Here is an 8,613-nt window from a genome sequence, read left to right as displayed (position 1 = left end):
TGCCGTCTGCAGCGCGCACTTCTCCTTCTCACTGAGCACTGGGTCTTATTGTAGAGATCGCAGTGGGGCCCCAGTGGTCGGACTCCTCGTAATCCACTACTTATCCCCTACCCCATGTATACAGGATACATTCATTTTTACCATAGTTCTCCTTTAATCGGCCAGAACACACCCAAAATCGGTCCCAGACAAACTTTCCTCAGCATCCTGTCATTTCTCCCTGCTGCTCTTTTTCTACCTGCTTGTCAGGCACACTCCCTTCCTAATTACTTAAAGGGGTACTTCACCCCAGACATCTTATCCACTATCCTTTAGATAGGGGATAAGATGTATAGGGGCTGAGTACCCCTTTAAGAGCCAGTGCACGTACCCAAAAGTTGATCCTTTGCATGACCAATGGTAAGTTATCTACATGAGTCCCATTCATCAGAAATGCACCGCATTGTGCAGATCACACAGGAAAGCAGCTTTGGACACTTAAAAATATTTTTGCTAACACTATTTTTCACACAAAGAAATAAAATAAGTCAAACAAGTCAAAGAACGGTTTTAAAAAAAGGGGAACTTTATTTATTATTTATTAAAGTGTTTGTGTCGGGATTTTTATGTAACCTCCCATCACTCACAAAGAGCGTACAGTAACTAACTCAGGACAGGAAAAACCTCCAGAGGGGAGGAAACCTGTAGGGAATCCATGGCTACTGTATTGCCCTTCCTCTGGGCATACTAAAGGAGGTTACCTCTAGAATTTGGGCAAATGTGTCTGTGTATGTGCGTGATTCCTGGGGCTGGGCCTTCATCCAACTTCTTGCTGTAAGTCCGGAAATGCGACTCCACATCCTGGAAATACTGCATCGAAAATAGGAAAAGAAAAGAAAGATTATTTATTATGTTTATTATAGAAATGTACATGGAAAATGCACTTATCAGTCATGTGTATGTACTTACCAGTCATCTTACTGTAAGTCCGGAAATGCGACTCCACATCCTGGAAATACTGCATCTAAAAGAGAAAAAGAAAAGAAAAGAAAGGAAAAGAAAGATTATTTCATATGTGTTTATTATAGAAATGTATATAGAAAGTGTACTTACCAGTTATGTGTATACACCTATATTCCAGGGTTCCTACAGTGTCCAACATCAGCCCCTCACTGATGAAGAATGAGCAGGAGCAGTGTTATTTCTGCTCAGTGCTGCTCTCTGGTGGACAATGGTTATGACATCACATGTGTGACACGCTGCTCCTCCTGGGAGTTCTATTTCAGTAGTGCTGCAATCTGATTGGCTGAAAAAAAGAAGCTTTTTAACATTTTCTGCATGACTGTTATCTAAGGGATTTTTGGCAATTTTTAATAAAATGGCGCTCCTCCACGTGGGTGCGTTATATTTGTTTCTCCTAACCAGACACTCAGTATTTGTAATATCATCTGGTGGCCCCAACAGCCTGGAGCCATAGGTTTCTTCCCAGCAGGCTCAATGAGCATCGCTGGCTGCTGGGATGTCTGACTAGTGACGCCCCTGACGTTGCGGTGTGGAGTGGAAGGTCGGCAGACGTCCCGGCAGTCAGCGCTGCTCATTGTATGAAGTGGTTGTGGCTCCTGCTGCCAGTTCAAGATCAGGCAGCATGGGCCGAGATTGACATACAACATCAGTGATCCCCTGTGGCTGTCCAGCTGTTGAAAAACTACAACTCCCAGCATGCCCTGACAGCCTTCGGCTTTCATTGGATGCTGGGAGTTGCAGTTTTGCAACAGCTGGAAGGACATCTGTCGGAAGGGGGAGAAAAACGCCAAAGATAAAACAATGTGGGCTCTGAAAAACGCCACAAATAAGTCGTGTTTAATCCCAGCCCAAGCCTAGGAACAGACGCAATTATTGTTTGAGGTTTATTTGGGCCAAAAATAAAACAAAAACACCACACAAAACTTCTCCCGCGTTTCTTTTCTCCTATGATGCCATCTTTGCTAAAAACACTGGGGGAGATTTATCAAAACCTGTGAAGAGAAAAAGTTGCCCATAGCAACCAATCAGATCGCTTCTTTCATTTTTAAAAAACCTCTGAAATGTGAAAGAAGTGATCTGATTGGTTGCTATGGGCAACTTTTCCTCTGCACAGGTCTTCATACTTCTCCCCCAATGTTTATTATTATTATTATTATAAAAGACGTTTTTTTTTCATTGGCGCTTTTCCCCCCCACTCGGCTTTTCTCATTACAAGTCATGTGATTCTTTCATCATGGGACTCAAGGATTTCTATTGAAAAATTGGGAAGAAAAATGTCATAAAAAATAAAACATACTGTTTGAATCCCACAAATTTGATAAATTTACCTAAAAACGCCATAAAAGGATGAAGAAAATCCCGTTAGTGTCTGGTGTTTCATATTACCCTAATGATACCAACATAACATGTGCCCGCAGCGAGCAGGGTGTTTTTTTGACAAACACGCCAAGTGTAATCCCGGCCTAAATGAATGTTTTCACAATAGCTTGGAACAGGCTGCAGGCTGTCTATATATTTGCATAGTCGTGGCGTACAGCATGTGTTACATTTATGTGATGGCTTTCCGCTGGCATATATGGCTTTCTGCGCTGGCGAATGCAGCGGGCACTTACTGGGTGTGGTTTCCTAGGCGCACAGTTTACACACTGATTTATGACTTACAACTTTTTGTAAAAGTAGCACAGTTTTTCTCAACAACCACTCCGGCCGTGGCAAAACCACATTTTGCCACCCCTCTGTCTCTGGCCCCTGTGCCCTGTCCTTTGGTCTCACCCCTTCTTTGAACTGCCCACCTTTTCAATGATTGTTAGGCTGGATATCCATGCAGAATTCCGCAGGAATATTCCACATGGAAATTCCGCTGCAGCAGAGTCCTATTAATTTCCACACAGGAAATATCTGGCACAGAAATTCAAATTCTGGCGAATTTCCGAGCAGTCCTAGTGCCAGTATGTTCTGCTGCTTCCACTGCTCCACCATCTGCAGAATATCCAAACGTAAATTCGTGTGGACATTTGGCCGTGTGAACATAGCCTTACAGTCAACGCTGAGTAGTTGCACCCTACAGACAGGAAGACTAAGCAAGCCGCAGCTCAGATAAAAGATTGCTGCTGGTGGAGCCTGTGGGAGCCTGTGAGAGAGAGGGACTGTCTGCGACTGCCATTGCTAGGCAAGCCTTTTAACCCCCTAATGACAATGGACGTAAATGTACGTCCTGATGTGACTGATAAGTCCTAATGGGACTTAATAGGACTTAATGCACTGATGGGACATAACGCACCAGGATGTATATCTACATCCTGTACATGACGTTGGCACCGGACCGGTATCAGCAGCCAGGGACCCGCCGATAATGGCGGACATCAACAATCACGCTGATGTCTGTCATTAACCCCTCAAAAGCCGTGATCAACACAGATTACAGCAGCTGCGGCAATGCAGACGTTATATTGGATGATCTGATCACCCGCCGCACTGCAGTGATCTGGTAATCATCCAAAATGGCGGACGGAGGTCCCCTCACCTGCCTCCGCCGCTCTACTGGGGTCTTCTCCTCTGGTCTGACATCAAGCAGACTAGAGAAGAAGATCACCGATAATACTGATCAGTGTTATGCCTATCAACGATTGCTATAAATAGTCCTCTAAAACAGGGGTTCCAAACCGGTGGTACGCGTATGTCTATTATGCGACACACATCATTTATATAATTTTCCGTAGCTTTTTGAGGTGAGAGAGAGGAGGAATACGGGATCCTGAAACGAGTGATAGCATTCATTGCTAATGTGATCAGGTATGACTATACAATACCGTAGGATTTTACCATTAATTATCATAACTTAACTCATTGTTATATCCCTGAAAACATATTGACTTTCCCAGCTACAATATCTGGTTGATATAATACAATTATACAGTTTTATATTATAATCTAACCGAGTGATACTCTCTTAAAGGCATAATATTAGTATGTATTCTGTATAACCTTTTCTTTTTATTTTGGTCGTTGTGTTAAGTTGGCCGAACTTTCTGTTTTTAATAATTCTGAAAAATTTCAATAAAAATCATTTGAACCCTAGGGGTACACCACCGGTTGTTCTGGGGTACGCCATTGCGCTGACAAATACCTGCCATGCATTGGCAAGTATTTGTCAGCGCATAGCGGAGAATCGCTGCTGCAGCTCTCTATACAGTAGCGCGTACGGAGCTGCGGTCGACGTGTGACCTCCCCTGACATTGAGCGGAGGCACCGCCGAATGGGACATGGGAGGAGGAGGTGTGATGATGTGGGGGTGCTTTGCTGGTGACACTGTTGGGGATTTATTCAAAATTGAAGGCATACTGAACCAGCATGGCTACCACAGCATCTTGCAGCGGCTGCTATTCCATCCGGTTTGCGTTTAGTTGGACCATCATTTATTTTTCAACAGGACAATGACCCCAAACACATCTCCAGGCTGTGTAAGGGCTATTTGACCAAGAAGGAGAGTGATGGGGTGCTGCGCCAGATGACCTGGTCTCCACAGTCACCGGACCTGAACCCAATCCAGATGGTTTGGGGTGAGCTGGACCGCAGAGTGAAGGCAAAAGGACCAACAAGAGCTAAGCATCTCTGGGAACTCCTTCAAGACTGTTGGAAGACCATTTCAGGTGACTACCTCTTGAAGCTTATCAAGAGAATGAGTGTGCAAAGCAGTAATAGTAGCAGTAATCAAAGCAAAAGGTGGCTAGAACCTAGAATATGACATATTTTCACACTTTTTTGTTATGTCTATAATTCCACATTTGTTAATTCATAGTTTTGATGCCTTCAGTGTGAATCTACAATTTTCATGGTCATGAAAATAAAGAAAACTCTGAAAGAGAAGGTGTGTCCAAACTTTTGGTCTGTACTGTATATATTAGCTGGGGGGGGGGGGAGAAATAATAACACATGGCATTAAGATGGAGGGGGGAAGGGATATTGGCAAAAGAGGATCAGAAGTAGGGGCGATAATGGCACAGGGGGGGGGAGAAATAATAACACAAGGGGATTAAGATGGAGGGGCAAATATTGGCACAAGGGGCTTAATATGGAGGTGGGGGAGTAATGATTAACCCTCCCCCTCCATCTTAATCTCTTGTGCCATTATTCCTCCCTCCCTCTGATCCTCTTGCACCATTCCCCCCTTCCTCTGATCCCCTTTTTCCCTATCGGATAATAATATCACAAGGGGATTAAGTATCGCATTAGTATAAAGGTAAGCACATGCCTTTTGTCCGCGGGTACCTCTCGCGTGTAAGTTCCGCGAAGGGTATCTGTGGACATACTTTCAGCCTTTGGGGGTACAGTCACCAAAAAGGTTGAGAACCACTGCTCTAAAGAGGATGCATCCCCCAGGTGCGTCAATAAGTCGCACCTATAACATGAACCATATTCAATGATATTACCCAATTACTTATGTTGATATATAAGGGTCCTTTATGAGAATTAGCCCTCACGATCCAGGGGACTAGTATCCAACCCTAAACGGGTAGAATACAAGCCCCAAATATAAAGATGATCCATAGACCAGGTAAATATCAAAAGAGTCCCATGGTCCAAATAGGTCCCAATGGCGTCCCCTGTTCCAGGTGAGTGTCGATGGCTTGTCCCTCCAATCAAGGTCAAAGTCCTGCATATCCCATTGTCGATCTCTCCAATTCTCCTTATTATGTGGAGCGACTTCTTAGTAGAGCCCGGTCATCATACAGATCCAAATTTTATCCAAACACTCCTCCCCAAATATCCAGGCAAACACTGTTTTCTCAGCATGAGTTGAAGGTGGGGTTCTAATGGAGCAAAAAACAATAACATTATCAAAAAAATAAAAATAAAAATAAAAAATATAATTAAAAAATAAAAATAATATATGAAAATCAATAAAAAGCTTGAAATTATAAATGTGAAATACAAACCAAACCACATACACCCAGCAAACAGGGAGAGAAAAAATATATATAAAAAAATTATATATAAAAAAAAATAAAAATAAATAATAATTAAATAAATAAATAAATATTTAAAAAAAACAAAAGGGGGAAAATTGTGAATAAAATAATATATGGATGTATTGTGTATGAAAACGATGTGATGAAAACGTGCTGGAGAGTGATGTAAAAGTGGCACTATGTGTAATGTGTGGGCCCATGGGTATGTGATGTATAATAATGTGTGAAAAGGTGAAAATGTAAAATATGTGAGTGCTAAATTAACAAGTGTGCCACTGGGGACAAGTGGCCATGAAGTGTAAAGAGGAGAAGAGAAAAAAATTTAAAAATTTAAAAATTTAAATTTGTATATATAGAGTAATTTATCCCAAAAAACCTGTAAATGTTAGCTCCTCATTTAGACCGTGTGGCGCAACAGTGTTCAGATCAAAGATCCACTTGGACTCACGTTGCAGCAGTCGGTTCGTTATGTCGCCACCACATATGCCACGTGACAATCTTTCCAACCCAACAACCCTCAAGTCACGAGACTTACCTTGGTGTCTCTTTCGAAAATGTGCTGCCACCGATGTTAGCGTCCTGTCTCTTCCAAAGTCCCTCTCAGCCAGGGAGATTGTTGACAAGTGTTTCTGAATTCGCTTACGTAACTCCTGTGTTGTCTGCCCGATATACACCTGTTGACAGGAACAGAGGATAGCATACACAACATTTTGTGACTTACAGTTGATGTACTGACGAAGTTTATGCCGAGATTCATCACCTGGGTTAAGGAATTCTTTTGTCGGCTCCATAAACTGACATATCGAGCACTCGCCACATGGAAACGAGCCCACATATTGACTTTGCTTCTGCGGGACTTTGGAGAAATGACTTTTCATGAGAGTGTCCTTCAAATTGCAAACCCGTCTCGCAGTCAAAACCGGAGTAGGTGTGATCAAATTCCCAATCTTGGGATCCGATGCAAGTATGCCCCAATGTTTACCTAGGTTTGTTTTTTCCCTAAAACATACGGGCTACTGTTTGGCTATTTTTCTGTACTCTGACTGTTGTCCTCCTATATGTCACTCATCTGACTTGAACTCGTGACCCGCTGGGCACCTAGCATTGAAGCGTAGTGCTGAGACCTGGCACACACGCTCGGTGCTGGGAATGAGATAACTTTTTTCTCTCTTGTAGTCTACGTCCGTGCAGTCTACTGACTGCGCCGGCGCAGACATTAGGTATGATGCGGCCATGCCTGATGCGCTTTGCTTTATTCCTTGCACATGCGCAGTAGGCTATTTTGTGCGCACACGTGATTATGACTGAGGTCTGCCACACTTCCGGCAGCTCTCACTCTCTTTGATCCGCCCCATTTCCGGTGGAAGACCGGTACACGATGTGGGGAGGAACAAACACACACCATGCGGGGTATGTACATTTAACTCAAGCATAATTATAGGTGATATTTAATTGAGATTGGATATAAAAAGCATTGAGGTGATTACTCCTGAGGAAGCCACCGTAGTGGGTGGCGGAACGCGTGGAGCAAGCTGTCCCCCTATCTCGCGGTGGAAACTGTCCTATGTCTGTGCACCCTTATATTTTTTCTATGGGTCCAAGTCTTTGAGTATATATTTCCTCAGTTATTTTCTTTATTTAATACTACACATTCCTTTTTTTGGGTAGGAGTATAGGCTTGTTATACACACATATTTTTTGGTGCCTTCTGCACTTTGGTGTTATATTGTTAAGTATATAGTGGCACTGTATTAATTATTGTCCAGGATTATTATTTATATATTATATATACATACATTTCCCTTGTGCCACATTTTTGGTATTTTTCTGTGTGAGGGCATTGCTTATATTATATCTATTTTCTATGCATATTGCTGTATTTATTCTTTGTGGACTTGGTAGGGTTCATTTGCATTGATTTTGTGGACAGTTTTCCACCGATACGCTATTCAGCGTCGGTTAGGGGGTGGAGGTAGGGTTACATCCCTTCTCTCTGTACATCGAAATTTTGTGTTTTTAAGTGTTTTTAAGACGGTCTCTCCCTTTGTGGTTTTTCTAATAAAGTAATTTTATTCATTTGTACATATGGTGGTGTGCATCTTTTGTGGTTGCCAGTCTTTTTCTTCTTTTTTCAATTGGGGACTGTTATATCTGACTTCTATCTAAAGCAGGACTTGAGACTGTGTATTTCAGCTGCAACAGGCATATTCCTCTATCTGGCTATATATTGAAAGAGACTGCCCTGCTCCCCAGGGTTACACAATAATATGGCATTTATGTACATGCTTTCAACTTTATGTACATCATTTATGTTTGCACCAGCACTTTTTGTGGCGGTCGGGTGTTTGATATTTTAAAATTGTTTTCTATGAATAAATCTAAATGAATAGCATTGTTTATATGCCTCACGACTTTTCAGTGCTTAATAATTTTACAAATTGAGTAAAAATTTTACCTATTTTTGTGTGAATACACAAATCAGTGCAAAGACCTATACTGCCAACCTAATGTGGGGGAACTGTACTGCCAACCTAATGTGGGGGAACAATACTGCCAACCTAATGTGGGGGACCTATACTGCCAACCTAATGTGGGGGAACTATACTGCCAACCTAATGTGAGGGAACTATACTGCCAACCT

At 42.4% G+C, this 8,613-nt stretch overlaps 1 long non-coding RNA gene across 1 annotated transcript; it reads right to left on the bottom strand.

Moving 5' to 3' along the window:
* Nucleotides 1-543: 543 nt before the first annotated feature.
* Nucleotides 544-1,524, bottom strand: LOC130361269 (uncharacterized). The gene is made up of 2 exons (XR_008890929.1): nucleotides 949-1,524; nucleotides 544-849 (listed from the first exon to the last, which is right to left on the bottom strand). It is a non-coding gene; the product is annotated as an uncharacterized LOC130361269 (long non-coding RNA).
* Between the last annotated feature and the right edge of the window lie 7,089 nt (nucleotides 1,525-8,613).

This window comes from Hyla sarda, chromosome 3, assembly GCF_029499605.1.
Source record: "Hyla sarda isolate aHylSar1 chromosome 3, aHylSar1.hap1, whole genome shotgun sequence".
Classification (NCBI taxonomy): Eukaryota; Metazoa; Chordata; class Amphibia; order Anura; family Hylidae; genus Hyla; species Hyla sarda.
This window is presented reverse-complemented; position numbering and strand designations above follow the sequence as displayed.